Source organism: Notamacropus eugenii, chromosome 1 (genome assembly GCF_028372415.1).
Source record: "Notamacropus eugenii isolate mMacEug1 chromosome 1, mMacEug1.pri_v2, whole genome shotgun sequence".
Lineage (NCBI taxonomy): Eukaryota > Metazoa > Chordata > Mammalia > Diprotodontia > Macropodidae > Notamacropus > Notamacropus eugenii.
Window position 1 is genome coordinate 760,113,208 of NC_092872.1, and position 19,941 is coordinate 760,133,148.

The window sequence follows — 19,941 nt, forward strand, 5'->3', positions numbered from 1 at the left end:
ATTCACAGTTGTTCATTGTTCAGAGACTACACCACCCTCCCCTTGCTAGGCAGCAGTGCCTCAGACTCCCAGGTAGGAGATAAAAATAGCCAGGACCTCGCTGGGATTGAAAACAAAAGCCCAACAAGGCAGCTGCTGAGCATGATGGGAATAGTGCCCACTTTCCCTGAGAGAACAGAGGCTCTGGTTGCCCACAGTCATGCGACTGTTTCCCATACTCATCGTCAAGCCAGGACAAGAAAATGGGAGCCATAGACTGTATCAGAGTTGGAGGTGACTTCTTTGTTTCTCCACCTTAGATGTGATACCTCCCTCCCCCACACCCATACCAAATCCCTGACAAATGATGACTTCATGTCCTCGTAAACCCCTGCAGTAACAGGAAACTCACTACCTCTCAAAAAAGTCTATTTGGCTTTTGGAAAGATGAAATTGTTAGAAAGTCTACTTTTCTTCTTGCCTCCCCATCTATGGGGTCCAAATTTATCTCTCCAATTTCTCCTCATTTATCATCACCCCTCTAGGACTGAGATAAATCTATCTGATATCAAACGTCATCCCATGCATCTGCCAATCATGGACAGTGTGAGCTTAGGTTCCTTTCTTGAAAACAGTTTAAGAAATAAGGGTAGAGGAGGAGGCAAGCACTTGGGAATTCCATGAATTGCACTTCAGTGAGGATGCAAAGAGATTTGGACAAGATGGATGGAGTCCTACTGGGGACAAACAGACTGAGAGGCAGCTGGATCTGACCTGCTGAGAAGTCATATGATTTGTGACTTCTGATGAGGTCCTGCGGATGGTGTAAAAAAAAATAACAGATGGGATGGGGACCCCACTAGAATCTTGGTGATGGCAGTCGATGGGACCCATGGGCAGGTGGGGAGTGGTGATGCACATCATTTCAGAAGACACCCCCGTGAGATCACAGATATACGGGGGTAGAAAGGAGGAGAGAGGTCTCTAACAGAGAGCCTCAGCATTCTGCTCCATCAGTCATTCAACAAATACTAATATCTATAAGGGCTACTCCTTAGCATTCTAGGAGAAACAAGGATGAAGATGACTTGATGCCTGCCCATTCCTTCCCCACCTCCCAGGTATATTTATTTTTGGGGAGGAGATGGCATGAGTGTGAGGCAAGTGGACTCTGGCCATAGGAGGATTACTGGGTGTTTGGTTAATCCAGAGGAAAGCTATCACTTCTATCTGGGGGTTCCACGAGAAGGTAGTGCTGAGCTGGTCCTTAGAAGACCACTTTTGTCGGGTGTAAAGGCAAAGGAGGGCACTCCAGAGGTAGAGAACAGGAACATGTGAGTGAAAGGGAGAGCATACATGCATATGGTGCCTATTCAGTGGGTATCATCCTCAGTCACTAATGGCTGTGATTTGTATGACATCATACAGGACACAAAACCCTCTTCCCCAGAATTCTCTGCTCCAAGAGCCACCTCACAGGGGAGGTAGAAGAGCTCTGATCAGCCCCGGGGTACTAAACCCAGGCTCAGAACTCATAAAGTCAAGGCATTTGTCCAAGGACACATAGCTTGTATGTGGAGCCAGAGGTGAACCTATAAGTCCTGTGGATATATATGGAGAAAGTTGCCCACAGAGGCGCCTGCCATGGACAGTGCTAGGTGTGACACAGGTTGGAGTGGATTTATGGAGAGCACCAGGAGCTTATTGGAGATAAGGAGGGATCAGTAGTCAAAGGCTTGGCTACTTCCCCAATGGGCAAAGTATAGGCAGGAGCAAGATACACTAGTGGTGCTATTCTCTTCAAGGAAGTCAAGGTGACTTCAAGGCTGCCACTGAGACTTGGTGGAGTGTAGCCAGTGAGGAAATATGGCCCTGAATGGGTATGAGTTATTGAAAGGAACCAGAAGATGGCCATGTAAGTGTCAAGGTCTGCTAAGGATGGAATCAGGGGACTGGGGATACAGCAAGGGAAAGTACAGAACCAGCCAGTGGCAACTGTTCAGGGTGGGAGGAGGGGGAGAGAAGGAAGCATGACTCAAGCCATATTTCCTTCTGTGTTCCTTTCCAAGTAAGGAAATCCTCAGACTTGGATGAATAGAATATGAAGGCTTAGCAGGGGCGGAAACATGGGATAATCATAAGGCAACAGAATTTGAGAATTTGAAAGGATTTTAGCAGCCCATCCATCCCCAAAGGAATTCCCCACAACAGGGTATGCGCCCGGTGACTATCCTCCCTTCTCCAGAAAGGAGAGAGTAAAAGATCAACTGGGGTGACTTCTTGCCTTGGACTTAGAGTTGAGTGCATGGATCAGGATGGTGTCCAGTCTCTGCTCTTCCTCAGCCCCTGAAAAATTGGGTTTGGAATGTCCCAGGAAGCTACCCAAAAAGCCCAGACCAGAGACTCTAAAAGCATAGGGTCATACCTCCTGAGAGACATGCAGAGGACTAAACCAAGGGGGGTGAGTTTAGGGGCCGAGATGCCACGGATTTGGAGAATGAAAATGACCTTGATTGTGAATTTCTGATAGTGTGCTCCAATCATCCGAGATGACTCCCAAATGACATCTATCCCTGATGCTTGAGTCTAGTGTGTACAAATGCAGCAGGTGCCCCAACCCCCCTCTCTTGTGTTTGGTTACCAGCCAAGTGCTATAAACATGTGAGTAACCAATGCCTTGCCACTGGTTTTACTTTATTCTTGTCCAAGTGAGTCCTCTTTGAAAAATCTTTAAACAGGTGATATCGCAGCATAATGAAATTGTTCCCTGCAAATTCCTTATACCAGTAAGCTTTCACCTTCTCTGGCCCTGAGCTGGTCCTCCAAGAACTTCCAGATCATCTTCTTGTGTGGAGCCTGCACTCCCACCAACATCCTCCCTCTCTGTCCAACCTCCCAGCTTTCCCTTAGACATTGCCTTCTCCAACTAGGATGTAAGCTGCCTTGGGGCAAGGGTTAACTCAGTTTCTTGTATTTTTTTAACATCATGCCTGATATTAAATGTTTAATAAATTCTCTCTCTCTCTCTCTCTCTCTCTCTCTCTCTCTCTCTCTCTCTCTCTCTCTCTCTCTCTTTCTCTCTCTCTCTCTCTCTTTCTCTCTCTCTCTCTCTCTGTATGTATTTATATGTATACATGTATGTGTCTACATATACGTATGTGTAAACATATATGTATACACATATGTATATGTAACACACACTATCTTTCTATGTTCAGGGCTGTTTTCTGTTTCTTATTGATTTTTCAGCCTATTGCATAGATTTTAAAGCTGAGCTTTGCTCCTGGGGCTCAGGGGGCACAGTCTCAAGCTTCTTGTGCTGGGGACCAGGGGCCTGACCACTGGCTTTCCATGCTGAGACATGCTTGTGTGTGGCTTGCCCACTGCACTGGGGCTATCTGGCCTAGTTGTACTTGATATCAGGCTTCTGGGGCTCCTAATTTGCCTTCTGCACTGAGGCTGAAGACCTCACTGCTGGCCTGCTAAGCTCAAAATGGATCTTAAAAATCAAGGGAGGTAGAAGAAAAATTGGGGAAAGAAGTGAGAGTTATGAAGAATTATGGGGAAAAAAGAGTCAGCAGCTTAGAAGAGGCAGCACAAAAAGTGACTGCGGAAAACAACTCCTTAAAAATAGAATTGGCCACATTGGGGTGAAAAAATTCCCTGAAAAAAACAATTCCTATAAAAGTAGAATTGGCCAAAGGGCAAAGAAGGTACAGAAGCTAACTTAAGAAACTAACTTTTTAAACATTAGAATAGGTCAAATGGAAGTCAATGACTCTATAAGATATCATAAATCAGTGAAAAGAAATCAGAAGAATGAAAAAATGGAATAAAATGTAAAACACCTCACTGAATAAAACAACTTACCTGGAAAATATATCCAGGAGATAATTTAAGAATTATTATACTATCTAAAGACCATGATCAAAAAAAAAAGCCTGGAAAGCATCTTTCAAGAAATTATTGAATAAAGTTTCCCTGATATGCTAGAACCAGGGGGTAAAATAGTCATTGAAAGAACTCTCCTGATCACCCCTTAAAGGGATTCCCCAAATGAAAACTTCAAGAATGTTGCAGTGAAATTCCAGAATTATCAGGTCAAGGAGAAAATACTGCAAGCAGTCAGAAAAAAATCAAAATTTTAAGGAACCATAGTCAGGATTACACAGGACTTATCAGCTTCTGCATTAAGTGATCAGAGGGCATGGAATGTGATATTTAGGAAGGCAGTGAAATTGAGCATAATCTTTCAGTGGAAAAGATGGATATTCAATGAAAGTGGGGACTTTCAAATTTTCCCAATGAAAAGACCAGAGCCAAACAGAGAATTTGATTTTCAAATACAAGATTCAAGAGAAGCATTAAAAGGTAAACAGGAAAGAAGGGGGGAAAAGTGCATCTTATTTAATAAGATTTAAAATGTTTTCCCTATCTAGAAAGAGGATACTTGTAACTCTTGATAACTCTAGCTCTATTAGAGCAGTTAGAAAGATCATACATAAACAGAGGGTGTGGGTATAAGTTGACTTTGATGTGATGATATAAAAAAATAAGAGATGAAAGAAAGGATTGTACTGTGGAAGAATAGCAAAGGTAGAGGGAGAATAGGATACATTATATCCCACAACAAGGCACAAAAAACCTATTACAGTGGAGAGAAAGAACAAAGGGGGTGAGCATTATGTGAACCTTTCTCATTGATTTTAGTTCAAAGAGAGAATAACATGCACACTCAGTTGGATACAGAAATTTATCTTACCCTATAGGAAAGTTGGAGGGGAAAGGGGAAAAATGTGAAAGGAGGGAGGAATGATACAAGGGAGGGCAGAAAGGAGGGCAGAATTAAGGGGGAAGGGGAAAGAAAAGGGAAGGGCTGACAGAAAGGAAGGCACATAGAGGGAGGTGGTGGTCTGAAGTAAAACTCTGGTAAACAGGGACAGGCTGAAAGGACAGAGAAAAGTATATACAGGAGGAAATTAGGATGAGGGAAATACAGTTATAAATCATAACTTTCAGTGTGAATGGGATGAACTCTCCCATAAACCAGAAATCATTAAAAACCTTATCCAGCAGTTTGTTGTTTACAAGAAACACATTTGGGCGGAGCCAATGTGGCAAAGCAGAAAGATGCATGTACTCTAGCGCTTCCCCCACAGCCCACAAAATACCTGTAAAAAGGACTCTCAACAAAGTTTAGAACAGCAGAAGCCACAGAACTACAGAGTGAAAGAGATTTCCAGCCAAAAGTAACCTGGAAGGCCAAGAGGAAAGGTCTGTCTCACAGGACACTGAGTAGAGCAGAGCACAGCCCTGGCCATGCAGCACTGGGAGGAACAGGACCTGAACAGACCTCCGGGAGAAGCTCTTAGAAGGGAAGGTTCCAGATACCTCAACCCCACAAGCAACAAAGAAAACTCCAAAGGTCAGTGTGGGAGGGCTTTCCCAGCAGGGAGAGAGGGGAACAGGGTTCATCCAACAATAGCCCCAGGTGACAGCAGAGGCCATGGCAGCAGACTGTAGGCAGTTAAGGAGGATGGGAAGCAACCTGGATCCATTGTCCAGGCAGCTCAGCTTAAAGCCTCTGCCAGTAGGGAGCAGCTGATCTAAACCCCAGCCCTGAGTGACAGCCCCACCCCCACCCAAAGCCCAGAGGAACCGAGCAGCTGAACTGAATCTCTTGACAAAGGATTCAGAAGTCAAATAACTGGCTGGGAAAATGCCCAAAAAAGAGAAAACAAATAAGACCATAGAAGGTTATCTTCTTGGTGAACAGGTGTCTCCTTCCATCCTTTCAGATGAGGAAGAACAAGGCTTACTGTCACAGGAAGTTAAAAACTCTGTCTCCAGAGCCACCAAAGTGAACTTAAATGGAGCTCAGGCAATAGAAGAGCTGGAAAAGCGAGTTAGCAGCTTGCTAAAGGAAAACCAAAAAAATGCTGAGAAAAATAACACCTTTAAAAAGAGGCTAACTCAATTGGAAAAAGAGGTCCAAAAAGCCAATGAGGGGAAGGAGACTTTAAAAAGCAGAATTAGCCAAATGGAGGAGAAAGTTCAAAAGCTCACTGAACAAAATAGTTCTCTGAAAGAGAGAATTGAGTGCAGGGAAATGAATGACTATGAGATAAACCAAGCAGTTAGAAAACAAAACCAAAAATTTGAAAAAATAGAAGATAATGTGAAACATGCTATTGGAAAAAACAACTGACCTGGAAAATAGATCCGGGAGAGACAACTTAAAAATTATGGGACTACCTAAAAGTCATGGTCAAAAAAAGAGCCTAAATATTATCTTCCATGAAATAATTAAGGAAAACTGTCCTGATACTCTAGAACCAGAGAGCAAAATAAATATTGAAAGAATCCACCAATCACCTCCTGAAAGAGACCTGAAGAAAGAAACTCCTAGGAATATTGTGGTCAAATTTTAGAGTTCCAAGGTCAAGGATAATATACTGCAAGCAGCAAAGAAGAAACAATTCAAGTACTGTGGAAATACAATCAGGATAACACAGGATCTTGTGGCTTCAACATTGAGGGATCAAAGGGCTTGGAATAGGATATTCCAGAAATCAAAGGAACTGGGATTAAAATCAAGAATCACCTACCCAGCAAAACTGAGTATAATACTTCAAGGGAATAAATGATCATTCAATGATATAGAGAACTTTCCAGTATTCATGTTGAAAAGACCAGAACCGTATAGAAAATTTGACACATTAAAAATAAAGAAATTTAACAAGCCACCTAGGAATTCCTTAAGAAAAAAGTCTCTGGACCCAATGAATTTTCAAGTGAATTGTACCAAATATTTAAAGAACAATAAATGCTAATACTACATAAGGTATTTGGGAAAAATGTAAAGGAAAGAGTCCTACCAAATTCCTTTTGTGATACAAATATGGTCATGATACTAAACCAGGAAGAGTCAAAACAGAGAAAGAAAATTATAGAGCAATTTTCCTAATGAATATTGATGCAAAAATTTAAAGAAAATATTAGCAAAGAGATTACAGCAATTTATCACCAGGATAATACACCATAAACAGGTGGGATTTATACAGAAAGCAGGGCCAGTTCAATGTTAGGAAAACTATCAGCATAATTGACCATATAAATAACAAAACAAACATAAATTGTATGATTATCTCAATTGATGCACAAAAAGTTTTTGGCAAAATACACCTATTCCTATTTTAAAAAGTCTCTCATAGGAAAAATGGAGTTTTCCTTAAAATGATAAGCACTGTCTGGAACCATCTGCAAGCCTATCTGTAATGGGGATAAGCTTGAAGCATTCCCAATAAGATCAGGGGTGAAACAAGGATGTCCATTATTATCACTATTCTTGAATATTGTGCTAGGAATGTTAGCATTAGCAAGAAGAGAAGAAAACATGAGGGAATTAGAATAAGCAATGAGGAAATGAAACTGTCACGCTTTGCAGATGATAGGATGGTATACTTAGAGAATCAACTAAAAGAAATAACCTCTTGGAAAATTAACACCTTTAGCAAAGTTGTAGGAAATAAAGTAAAGCCACATAAACCATCAGTATTTCTGTATATTACCAACAAAACTTCAAGAAGAGATAGAAAGAGAAGTTCCATTTAAAAGAACTGTAGACAATACAAAATATTTGGGAGTCTACCTGCCAAGAAAAACTCAGAAATTATATGAACACAATTACAAAACACTTTTCATACAAATAAAGTCAGATCAAAATAATTGGGAAAATATCAATTATGCACAGCTCAAGCTAATATGATAAAAATAACAATTCTCCCTAAATTAAATTCTTATTCAGTGCCATACCAATCCAACTAGAAAAAAATCATCCAGAAGACAAAAGTTCAAGAATATCAAGGGAATTAATGAAAAAAATGCAAAGGAATGCAGCCTAGCCATATCAGATCTAAAACTATCTTATAAAGCAGTAATCATCGAAACAATTTGGTACTAGCTAAGAAATAGAGTGGTGGATCAGTGGAATGGGTTATATATTCAAGACACAGTAGTAAATGACTATATTAAGCTACTGTTTGATAAACCCAAAGACTCCAGCTTGTGGTATAAGAAGTCACTATTTGATGATAACTGCTGAGGAAACTAGGAAAATATTATGGCAGAAACTAGGCATAGATCAACGTCTCACAGCCTATCAAGGTAAGGTCAAAACTGGTACATCATTTAGATGTAAAGAGTGATATCATAAGAAAATTAGAAGAGTAATTTACTGGTCAGATCTAAGAAGGGAAGAATTTATGACCAAACGAGAGAGAGAAAGAACATTGTGAAAGGCAAAAATGGATAATTTTGATTACACTAAATTTAAAAGTTTTTGCAGAAACAAAATCAATGCAGCTAAGATTAGAAAGAAAGCAGAAAGTTGGGGGGAAAATTACAGCCCGTGTTTCTGATAAAGGCTTCATTTCTAAAATATATGAGGACCTGAGTCAAAGATATAGGAATTTACGTCATTCCCCAATTATATGAACAGGCAGTTTTCAGACAAAGAATTCAAAGCTCTATACACCTACGAAAAAATGATCTAAATCACTATTGATCAGAGAAATGCAAATTAAAGCACCTCTGAGTTATCACCTCACACCTGTCAGAGTGATTAATATGACACAAAAGGAAAATGTCAGATGTTGGAGGGGAGGGGAGAAAACTGGGATACTAATGCACTGTTGGTGGAGTTATGAACTGATCCAAATGGTCTAGAGAGCAATTGGGAACTATGCCCAAAGGGCTATAACACTCTATGTGCCCTTTGATCCAGCAATACCACCACTAGGTCTATATTCCAAAGACATACCCCCACCCCCAAAGGGAAAAGGACCTTTTGGTGCTGGCTAAAAATTGGGAATCAAAGAGATGCCTATCCGTTGGGGAATGGCTGAACATGTTGTGGTATATATGAAAATAATGGTATATATTGTGCTATAAGAAATGATGAACAGACAGATTTCAGAAAAAAACCTGGAAAGACTTACATGAACTGATGGTGAGTGAAGTGAGCGGAACCAGAAGAACATTGTGCACAACAATACCAACATTCTGTGAAGATTGACTATGATAGACTTCACTCTTTTCTGCAATCCAGTGATCCAAGACAATTCCAAAAGACTTATGATGGAAAATACTATCCACATACAGAAAAAGAACTATGGAGTCTGAATGCATATCAAAGGAAAAAATCTTGATTTTTTGGGTTTTTTTTTCTTTCTTGTGATTTTTCCTTTTTTTTCTGATTCTTCTTTCACAATCTGACTAATGTAGAAATACATTTAATGTGATTCTACACATATGACCTATATCAGATTGTTGGTTGTTTTGTGGGGAGCAGAAGGAAGGAGGAAGAAAAATCTGGAACTCAGAATTTTACAAAAATGAATGTTGAAAACTATCTTTATATGTAAATGAAAAATATGGAAAAAAGAAATAGCAATTTGCAGACTCTAAGAAAGATAGACTGGGCATAGGAAAAATAAGGGCCCAAAAGATTAATGAGTACATTGCTTAGTAGGAGAGAACTGAAATTAGGTGAGCCTGAAATTTATTGATGGTTATGTGTGTAGAGAGAATGGGAAATATTCAAGAAGTTCTGTGGAGGTGGAATTCATCCAACTTGGCTGTTGGTGGACATTGGGAAGGGAGGGTAAGGGAATAGCTGAAGCCTCTTTTTGGAGGAAAGCAGCGGTGTCTATGGTCACCATTGTTTTGTAATAGAGTTCTAGAAATGTTAGTTCGAGTAATACAGCAATAAAAAGAAACTGAAAGGACAAACAAAGGCGAAAGGGAAATAATATCATTGTTGTTTCCAGGTGATGGTTTTTTTAGAGAACCCTAGAGATTCAGAAGAAAAAAAGTAAAAACAATAGAAAACTCGAACAAAGGAGCAGCAGATAGAATAAATCTGAAAAGTCATCAGTCTTTGTGCTTCTTATTAACAAAACACAGAAGGGGGAAAGAGAAAAAGAAACCCCATTCAAAATAATAATGAAGTGTAGTAACTCTCTTGGAGTCTGCCTTCCAACAAGCTCACTGGACTTATAGGAATAATGTTACAAAACACCTTTCAGAAGTAAAGGAAAATGGAGTAATATGAAAGATATTTGCTTGTTGTTGAGCTGTTCCAGATAATAAAATGACAATACTGCTTAATTAAAAATTATTTATTGCTATATCAATTAAATTATTAAGAAGCTATTTTATAAAACTTGGCAAAATAATAACAAAATTATTCTGGACTAATAAAAGTGAAGAATCTTGAAGGAAATAATGGGAAAAGAAGGGGAAAGAAAGCATGGAAGAATGCCTAAGAGTTTCAGAGAGCAACAAATATTACAAAGTTGAAGTCATTCAATCTATTCTGAACTGGTCAAAACTGCAGCAATTAAAACATTGATCAACATATTCAATAAATAAGTTTCCAGAATTGAATATCATAGCATAGTACCCAGTAAAGTCAACTATAGCAACTGTTAAGAAAAGGATTCATTATTTCAATGGGGGAAAGGCTACTGAGAAAACAGGAAAACACTCAGACAGAAATTAGGGATACATCAGTATCTTACACCATTTCAAATGTATACATGATTGAAAGTAAAAGGTCATATACAAATAGGCAAGAAACATAGGAAATGCTTTCCACAAGTATGATTTAGGGTGAGGTTACGATTCTTTCAGAGAGGGAGAGAAGGAGGGAGAGGGGAAAAAAATAAGAGAGTAAGAGAGAGGTGATCTAATATAAAATTGACTAGTTTAATTAGAAAAAAATCTCCTGGAAAAGCAAAATAACCTCAGAAGAGAAAAAAATTATGAAAAAAGTTTTCCCCACGAATTTGTCTGATAAAAATTGGTATTCAAGAAGAACTAATATGATAACTGTAAGATATCTATAGAGGAGAAATACTAGCTATAAGCACAAATGGCCTTTCCCAATATATAAGTGCTCACAGGATCTAAATGGCAGTCCTCACATGAAGAAAGGCGAGTAGCATTGACCACATTAAAGCAAGGCACACTTCAAATTACCAAGCATGAGAGAAATGCAAATCAAAACAGTCTGTACTTCTGCCTTACACCTGCCATGTTGGCGAGTGTGAGAAGAAAAGGCTTCTTAGAGGAACGGCTGGAAATCAGGTGCACAAATACACCTTTGGTAGTCCTGGGTTTTGACTCAACCATTCTGGAAAACAATTTGAAGCTCTAGCCCCGTTGCCCCTAAAAATCTCATTTGCTGTCTCATCTGGCCCAGCAGTATTAGTCCTAGGGATGTATCCCAGGCCAGTGATGCTAGACATTCTAGAGAGTTTCAAGGTTTGCAGAGCACTTTACATACATTATCCCTCTTGATCGCTGTAATGTTCCACCACCCTGAAGTGGTGGCTATTGTTACCCCTCTTTTGCAAATGCAGAAATTGAGGTTGAGAGAGCTGATGTGACTTACCTAGAGTCACACAGTCAGTGGGAATCAGAGTAGAGCTTTGTGACTCCAAGTCCAACACTATCCAAAGTGCTGTTCCACACAATACAGGGAAGCATACTGTAGACAAGAGCATAGCATCACTTTTTGTTCTAGTGGGGGATCAGAAACAAAACATGCACCGACCAAAAGAGAAACATCTGGAGAAATTGTGCTGTCTGAATGTGCTAGAACTGTACTTTGCTGTAATACATGAGAAATATGATGAATAACAAAATATAGAAAAACTCAAAGGAACTGAAGCAGAACGAAGTGAGCGGGACTAAGAGAGCCATTTTCAAGTTAAGCCAAGGAAATGTTAGGGACTGAAATCCTTGGTGACTTGACTTCACATTCAGCGATGGCCGCAATAATGATTTAAGGGGAAACAACTTTGAAAGATCTCAAGGACCTGACCAAAGCAGCAACCAGCTACTTCTCCACAAGGCTGAGGATGAAGCATGTCCTGCTCCTTTTGAAAGAGGCTATGGATTCCAGATAGGGACTCAGACGATCCTCCTCAGACATGGTCAGTGGACTGACTTGGTTTGCTTCACTCTACATATTCCTTACACTATGCATTTGTCCGTGTGAATGGCTGGTAAGGAGGGTTAGTGGCAAGTGAGAGACTTTAAAAACAAAGCATTGATGCACTTTGAAATGCACAGAAGAAAACAAGCAAAAATAAGTGCAGAAGGGGACAGATATAGAACAACTGGGCTGCTCCCCTGTGTGTACATATCACACATACATTTACATATATGGATTGGCATATACTCATGTGTGTATATACATATATACACAAATGCATGCGTATATGCCTACATATACAGACATGGACAGCTATGTGCCACAATGGTTAGAGTGCTAGGCCTAGAGTCAGGAAGACCTGAGTTCAAATCTGACCTCAGACACCAGCTGTGTCACCCTGAGCAAGTCACAACTCTATTTGCTTCACTCTCTTCATGTGTAAAATGAACTGGAGAAGAAAATGGCAAATCATCCCAGTATCTCTGCCAAGAGGGAGTCACAGAGAGTCAGAAATGACTGAAATGACTAAAAAAATTAACAGAACCTATATATGTATAAAATATGTGTGAGTATGTATGTATACGTATATATGTATATACACACATATATAAACATATATTCAAAACAGCATACTAGATCAACTCCTAATGCAATCTCTTTTCCTCATGTTTATATATTGAAATGTTTGAGCCTATTGGTGGCTTTCATTTTATAATTAAAATAAAAAAAAAACATTCCTTGGGGGCACTAGGTGGTGCAGTGAATAGAACACTAGTCCTAGAGTCAGGAAGACCTGAGTTCAAATCAGGCGTCAGACACTTGACACTTACTAGTTGTGTGACCTTGGGCAAGTCACTTAATCCCGATTGTCTTTCCTTCATACTTCCAACAAAACAAAACATTTCTTATAAAGACTCAGGAATGGCTCTAAATCTGTGAATCTAAATTGGTGGTGACCTTGATAGAAATAGAGAAGTTTGTTTAAGGGAAAGATAGTCCAATTGTGGATCTGTGAGGTCTGAGACATGTCCACAATAACTAGTTTGGATGTCCAATAGGCAGTTGGCAATGAGATTACAAGTCAGGAGACAGGAGAGGGCTGGATAAACAGATCTTAGATATCACCTTCATTGAGATGGTAGATGATGAGACCCACCAAGGGAGCAGAAAGAAAGGGAGCAGAGAGAAAGACCAGAACAGAGGCCAGGGTATGCCCACATAGAGAGGGTAAAACTGAGGAGTGACCAATGTGTGGGGGGGAGGGAGGATCAAGAGAGCAATGCGACAGAAATCTAGAGAGGGAGTATCCAGGAGGAGAAGGTGGTCATTAGTGCCAAGTATAGGTGGCAGGCTTACCAAATCTGTCAACGACACATTTGCAGAGGGACTGAAAACATGCGGGATGACAGTCAGAATTCAAAATGTCCTTGAAAGGTTGAAATGTGAGGTGACATAGAAGAGATTCTTTAGTAAAAAGAAATGCAAAGTCTCACTCTCAGTTTTAAAAACAGCACCAAAAACAACCTTACAAGTATGAAGGTGTGTGGTTTAGAGAGCAGTGTGTGGAGAATTAACCAGAGCTCTCCCTGGACCACAAGTGGCTGACATGAGGTGGCAACCCAGAAGATCACTTCCAGTTTTCTCCACTTTAAGAGAGGCAGAGTGCCCAGGTCTAAGATGGGGAAGTACCTGCTCTATCCCTTCCTGGTCAAAGCCCATTTGGAGTGCAATATTCTCATTTGGGTGTTGTAGGCTGGAAAGAGCACTGAAGGAGTGAATCAAGTTCAAAGGCAAAGATGATTGAAAGAACAGAACTGAGTCTGGAGAAGACAATTATGGGTGCACACTAGATGTCTCCAAGTGTGTGTGGGGGTGGATATGTGGAAGAGGAATGTTTTTTCTTGCCTCCCCAAAACAGAACTAGATGCAATGGGGGGAGATGAAGAGGGGCAATGAATCTTTGAAGGAGAAGACACTTCCCAACATTCTACCTGCCTCAAAGTGGAATGGAAGAAGCAGGATCCTCTCACCACCAGCCCTCTTTAATCCTGAGGAATATAGCCAGAGGGACAGGATGTGGCAGAGATTTGTGTTCAGGTAGCAGTGGGAAGAGAGGTACCTTTGACATCCTTCCCAGATCTGAGTTCCTGGCTGTCTAGTACTGTCAAGACTTGAACTCAGATCTCTTGATTCCAATGATTTTATTCTTTATACCACACCAAGATGCCTCCTCAAATCTACCAAAATAGAGAATATAATAAACAAAAGGAAGAAAATTAAACATTTACTAAGCATTTGTTGCATTCCAGACACAGGACTAGGTGGTGGGTATCTAAATACAAAAGTGAGACAGTCTAGGGGTTTAGATTAGGAAAGGCAGGAGAACACATCAGAAGGAGTGGAGGACAGAACACAATGTGATGGGCCAGGGAGAAGGGACATAAGCATTCACTGTTCAGTTCCCTTGCCAATGCATGCCCAAGGCAAGAAGAGGCAGGGTGATCAGGGCAGATGGCAAGATGCCCAGCGGAGAAGGGTTACATGGATGGTAAGCAAGGTTGTGAGACAGGCCAGAAAGAATGGGTAAGGGGAGTTTGTGTTCCCACCGTCTCTGCCTTTCCAAGATAGCCCAACCCCACCCAAGTTCTGGAACCTGAATGAATGAACTCCCCAGGGAATGGTTTCTGGAGGTCTGGTGCATGGGATCCTATTCCATGTGGATGAAGTTGGGAATGTTAATCATGTATATTTATGCCAGTCTTTTTTTTAAAGTCATATTCTCATCATCCCCATCCCTCTCATTCTAAGTAGGGTTGATTTTCCTGAGATTTGCAGTGTCTGCTTCTATAATGACTACAAGACACTGGTTAAGTTGATTCAATAAAGAGTTAAAAATAAAAATGTGAGCCCAGTCTCCACCAACTCCACTTGGACATATCTCCCTTCTCCTAACAAATGCCAACCTCACCACTTTCCAGTTGGGACCAGCTGAGCCCCATCAGCCAAGGAAAACAATTTGTTCTGAGCCGGAGCTGTCACCGTCTATTAGTAGCGAGAGTGGGCTGATCAGAGCTGCTGCAGACCTCAGCTCTCCGCTGTGCGCCGTTGTATTCCCTATCACTTGACAGCTGTGGACACCCAAGTCATGCAAATCGTACGCAACCCAATCACTAGACTGTGAAGAATCTGAGCGCGACAGACAGATGTTTCAGTGTGATCACCACCTTTCATATTTAATTACATCTCCCAGGAACACAATAAGACTGAGGATGAAGAAACAGTTGGCCCAGAAATGCAGCTTGTGTTCTGTGCCTGGTCCTCCTGTGGGAAGTTTGGGGTCTGAGGAGATGAGAGTGAATACTTGGCCAATAATGGTGCCCAAGATGGAGAGGTTCACAGCTCCCTTATTTCACCAGAGACTTATTTCCATCTTTTTCAAGTGTTTCTCTCATAGCTGATTCATCTTTGTGAATGAGAAAACAGTAGGAAGGATTTACTGATTCAATCAAAAATGCATCTCAACTCTAAACAAAGCACCTTGCTAGGCACACTAGGGGGACAGGTATTTTCAGTGTGAGGGACTGTCATGTGAAAGAGATGGGGTTAGGCATTCCGCTGAACTTCAAGGGGCAGAGCTGAGAGCAATATGGGGGCAAGGAATGAGTCGTAGAGGGACAAATTAAGGCTTGAAGGGAGGAACTGAATTGGAACAATGAGAGCTATGTGAAGGGTGAGCTCATAGGGAGGCTCCTTCAGCTCCAGCGTCCCTGGGAAGATCAGACTGGAGAGGGGTGCCTCTTTGGAGGGGAGGAGCTTTGGAAGCATCAGCTCTGTGACTTGGTCTCACTTTGCCCTTCCGCCTGGCACAGAGACGATTGTCCATGATCGCCCCTTGGGTGGGTGGGATAGAGGCAGAGAAAGCCTTGTGCCAGAGGACCTGTATTCAAATGCTGACCATGGCGCTTCCTTCTGGGAGACCTTGGACAGGTCACCTATCCTCCATGGGTTTCAATTTCCTCATCTGTAAAATGAAGGCCTACATTGTCCTTGAAGTCCCTTCTAGCTCCAGGGCTGGTACCTTCTGGCTGGCCATGAGAGGCAGCCTCTTCTTAGCTCTGCTTCCACCCTCCCCTTATCCTGGCTCAACAGAGTAGCACCCTCTCTGTGCCCTCCTGCCTTTCATCTTTCTTTTCTCACTTTCCTCACATTCTTCCCTTTTTCTGTATCTATCTCTCTGCTAGGCACTAGGGAGTCTTTGGGAGAAGGTAATCCTCACTGCCTAGGACAAGGCTTCACGGTCATCTGCTGGAATCCTCTTTCCAGAAAAAAAAAATAATGTGATCTGTACGTCTGTCTGTCTCTCCACCCATCAATCATTCCATTCATCCATCTATCTATCTATCATCTATCTATCTATCTATCTATCTATCTATCTATCTATCTATCTATCTATCTATCTATCTATCTATCTATCTGTCCATCTATCTTTCTATCTATCTGTCTGTCTGTCTGTCTATCTGTCTACCTACCTGTCTATCTGTCTACCTCCCTTCCTCCCTATCTATCTATCTATCTATCTATCTATCTATCTATCTATCCATCTATCTTTCTATCTATCTGTCTGTCTGTCTGTCTATCTGTCTACCTACCTGTCTATCTGTCTACCTCCTTCCCTCCCTCCCTCCCTATCTATCTATCTATCTATCTATCTATCTATCTATCTATCTATCTACCTGTCTATATATCTATCATCTATCTATCTATGACAAGGACACAGAACAGAAACAGACACTCCCTGGCCTGAGTTCCTGGAGCTAGAGTAAAAAAAAGATGGAGGATGAGGAGCGATGTCATTTCCCTCCTCCCAGGTCAATTCATGGCACTTGTGTTGTGGGTAAAGTGGAGACAGCAAGAGGCGTGAGCAGGGAGGACAGAGACTAACCACTTTTAAGCATGAAGCTTTTCTGGCTCTGCTACCCATCAGAGGACATGCTCCCACTGCCATTAATGCTCCAAGGCCCCATTACTTATGTACACATGGATGAGGTTTTTCTTTCTGCCTAGGTCTCCTTACCTTTCCTGGGATGGCAGCGTAGCAGCCACTCAGGATCCCTCCCACTGCTGATGTCCCCTTTCACCCTGGGTTGACCACATTGGTTCTGGACTCAAAGGTTCTAGTTTTTCAACATCCCAGAGGCCCTGAGCCATACACCAGCCTCAGTCTCCCTTGTAGGAGGCATTATAGCCATATGTCACCACACCTGGTATGTCACATGTTTTGGGGGTTATTGAGAGGGATCGGATTTCTTTTCCAAAGCTTTTGAGCATTATCTGATTCTGTGATCTCACTCAAAGCTCCACAGTGATGACATCAGGGTTTTCTATGGGGCAATGGACTGGGCAGCACTGATGCCATCTCCACATGTGGACAGGGAACTGTAAAACTGCTATCTCTACTCAAGGCTAAAGGTTCACTCTAATGTCCCTAAGTTTTGGCACCTTCCCTTGTCCTCCTGGGAAGAGGGGCTGTCATGGATCAAGGACCCACAAAAATGCAGATATGGCTGGAGATCAACTCCATCTCCCTCAAGGCCTCACACAGTTTGGCCTCATGGAGAATGTGAGAGACACTGAGTCCCAGATCTACCACAGGGTCAAGTCATACGGGGTGGTATGTGTGTTGTCCTGTGACAGACTTGGTGGCATAAAGAAAGAAGGGCCATCAATGAAATGAGTATTTCCATAGAGTAGCTCCCAGAGAGAGGGGCAGGAAGGCTGGATAAAACCAAGAGGGCAGAGAACACTCCAGGCCACTGGAACTTTCAAGCATTGTCCTGACCCTTGGTGACCTGGTGATACTGGAGGCCTTCCTTTCTATAGAAAGGAAACAGAGAGGGTGACATTCCAAACAGGCTAGCAGGGATGACAAGTTGGGGGGTCAATAAGACAGGACTCAGGGCCAGTATCTCTGAGAAGATCAGCCCACAGGCACTACATCCTGTCCAGGCCAGGGGGCCCAGGCCAAGCCTTGGCGCTGTTCTCTCCTCTCTGAGGATGGAGCCAAGGAAGTGGTTGTGTCAACAGGAGGGAGATCCAGGACTTCAGAGAAGGCTCTTCAGGAAGCCTGGGTAGGTATGTGTCTGTCTTCACTGGTGTCAAATCCATTTCTGGGAAGGCTGTGTGGGCTATGAGCTGTCCTGGGCATGAAAGTGGGACAATCACAGTCCTCCCAGCTATCATACTTTGAGATTTTCAAAGCATGGGCTTCACAACACCCCTGTGGGCTCACTAGTGTAAGGCCTTTTCTCCCCAATTTACAGAAGAGAAAAGTGAAGCAGACATAGGGAGGTTATCTAATGTGTTAAGGGTCACATTCAGAGACCTGAAACTCAGATTATTTTGACTCAGAATCAAACCCTGAGGCACCCGAAAGACCTCAGGGGCTTGTTAGTTCAGCTATAATGACAACAAGAAAGCACACGTTCAGCACATTTCCTGACCTAAGAAAGGAAGGAAGTATAGGCTGGCCTTGGACAATTCCTGAATCAGGACACCCACTACCATGCCTGTAGGAAAACTTTGCTGTGAGAGGCAACTGGGGGGCAGAGAAGGAGCCCAGGACTTCAGGCCTGAAGATGTAGATTAGAGACTCAGCCTGCCATGAGTTCAAGTATGACTTTATATGAGCTCCTTTCTCCTCTGGGTCCTCATACACAAAGTGGAGGTAAGGGTACAAGATCACTCAGAGCTTCTGGAAAGAAAGCCTTTGGTTAATGGCAATGTGCTAGGTGCATGTGAGCCCCCATCATCAGCCCTCTTAGCTCTCACTCCCCCCCTGGAACCTCCTGGTGGCTCCTGCCCCTACCCCCAGAGCCCCATCAAATCCTCTCACCTTGGAGTGCTTCAGAGATTGGTCAGTGATGGGCTGGGTTTGGGTCTGTCCTCAGATGGAGGACAAGGCTCATAAGCAGAGGCTTTGGCACCCAGAGTTGAACCTTTCTAGCTTTATAACTCAAGGTACCCATTCAAGATGGTGGATGTGGGGGAACATCAGCACCGATGAGTGAATGAATGTGGAAGGACTCCACTGGTTATCTGAACCACTAAACAACCATTCTCTTTTGTTTGCGAAGAACACATGTCCTTTAGTCATGTCTAACTCTTTGTGACCCCATTTGGAGTTATCTTGGTAAAGATACTTCAGTGGTTTGCCATTTCCTTCTTTAGTTCATTTAACAGATGAGGAAACTGAAGCAAACAGGAGAAGTAATTTCCCCGGGATTACACAGCCAGGAAGTGTCTGAGGCTGGACTTGAACTTGGGAAGATGAGTTTTCCTGACTCCAGGCCTGAAACTATCCACTGCAGCACCACCTAGTGCCCATTGAAGAACAACTAGTCCCTGAGTAAGTCAATTAGAATAGGATCTGTTCACATCCTTGAATCAATGATCCCCAAGCCCTGAGACCACTAGCAAAGGAGAAAGAGGTCAAGAAGCATTTATTTAATACTGACTATGTGCCCCACACCAGGGTAAGCACAGTGGACACAAATACAAAGATGGTCCCTCCCAGGGCTGGGCTCTCCTCTCAATGGAAGTCCCAATCAGAGGAGGGACTGCAGGGAGGGAGTGGCCTTCTGGAGATGGGTGCAACAACAGTGAGAAGATGGGATGAGAGATTGACTTGGAAGGGAGATCTTGAAGAAGGGCCTCAGGCTGCTAGCACCTTGGGGCAGGAGGCCACACTGACTCTCCCCACCAGTTTACTCCCTACCCAAGTATGGAGGTTGGCTCCTTCCCAGACTCCCCACATCTCTCTCCAGACAGTGTAATGTAATCTATTGTTTCATTACCCAAGGTTTCCAGGAACATTGCATTTTGCCTCAACCACAGAGGCCAGGGGTTAACTAATCGTAGATCTAAATGTAAAAGTAGGGCAGAGAATCCAATGTCCACCT